The following is a 1800-nucleotide window of genomic DNA, read 5'->3' as shown; positions in this document are numbered from 1 at the left end:
CGTCCAAGGACCTTTCAAGTGCCTGATGGCCAGGGGAGCTCTTACACGGCACGGAGACACAGTGATGCTCGCCCATCAAAGTGTACAACGATCGAGTTTGCTTAAGTGTCTGGGTACCTACACACCAGACACAATGCAATGGCCATGGATCCACACAAGGCACATCACATGCAGAAAGCTTCACCAGATTATGACACATACCACACTCTTGTAACTCGTCGTCGAAGGGGCGTTCAAAGTGCCTTACGGCTAGGGGAGATCTAGCACGGCACGGAGACACAGTGATGGTTGCCCATCAAAGTGTACAACGATCGAGTTTGCTTTCCGCGCAAGCGTTCTAAGTGTCTGGGTACCTACACACCAGACACAATGCAATGGCCACGGATCCACACAAGGCACATCACATGCAGAAAGCTTCACCAGATTCTGACACATACCACACTCTTGTAACTCGTCGTCGAAGGGGCGTTCAAAGTGCCTTACGGCTAGGGGGGATCTAGCACGGCACGGAGACACAGTGATGGTCACCCATCAAAGTGTACAACGATCGAGTTTGCTTTCCGCGCAAGCGTTCTAAGTGTCTGGGTATCTAAGCACCAGACACAATGCAATGGCCACGGATCCACACAAGGCACATCACATGCAGAAAGCTTCACCAGATTCTGACACATACCACACACATGCAACTCGTCGTCGAAGGGGCGTTCAAGTGCCTTACGGCTAGGGGAGATCTAGCTCGGCACGGAGACACAGTGATGGTCACCCATCAAAGTGTACAACGAACGAGTTGGCTTTCAACAAATTCTGACACATAGCAAGCGAGCGACCGAGCTACACCGAAGGCAGCCCATGGTTGGTCACTCGCGGACGATCATCAGTAATGATCCTTCCGCAGGTTCACCTACGGAAACCTTGTTACGACTTTTACTTCCTCTAAATCATCAAGTTCGGTCAACTTCAGCCATGCCAGCTGCAGCTCACGAAGGAACCGCGGAAGGTAAGCCTCCAGAAACCTCACTAAATAATCCATCGGTAGTAGCGACGGGCGGTGTGTACAAAGGGCAGGGACGTAATCAGCACTAGCTAATGACTAGTGCTTACTAGAAATTCCAGGTTCATGGGGACCGTTGCAGTCCCCAATCCCGACTAGATGGGCATTTTAGTGATTTCCCGTTCCTCTCGGAATGGGGGCGCCTATTGGCGAGAACACGCTGCGACCCACATTGTAGCACGCGTGCAGCCCAGAACATCTAAGGGCATCACGGACCTGTTATCGCTCATTCTCAGCTTGCTAAACACAAGTTGTCCCGCTAAGCAGGGCAAACGTAGCCGACGACCGCCCGTGAAGGCGCCGCCCGGCTGTAACGTCAGGTGCGCCCGGAGGCGCACTGCTGACAGCGTTCTAGTTAGCATGTTTGAGTCACGTTCGTTATCGGAATTAACCAGACAAATCATTCCACGAACTAAGAACGGCCATGCACCACTACCCTTAAATTTGAGAAAGAGCTATCAATCTGTCTTACCTCGATAAGTTTGGACCTGGTAAATTTTCCCGTGTTGAGTCAAATTAAGCCGCAAGCTCCACTTCTTGTGGTGCCCTTCCGTCAATTCCTTTAAGTTTCAACTTTGCAACCATACTTCCCCCGGAACCCGATTTTGGTTTCCCGGAAGCGACTGAGAGCACCGAATAGGGGTAGCGTCTCCCAATTGCTAATTGGCATCGTTTACGGTTAGAACTAGGGCGGTATCTAATCGCCTTCGATCCTCTAACTTTCGTTCTTGATTAAAGAAAGCATCCAT

Source organism: Anopheles funestus (assembly GCF_943734845.2).
Source record: "Anopheles funestus chromosome X unlocalized genomic scaffold, idAnoFuneDA-416_04 X_unloc_136, whole genome shotgun sequence".
NCBI classification, from domain to species: Eukaryota; Metazoa; Arthropoda; class Insecta; order Diptera; family Culicidae; genus Anopheles; species Anopheles funestus.
The sequence above is the reverse complement of the archived record's forward strand: the minus strand, read 5'-3'. Positions refer to the sequence as shown.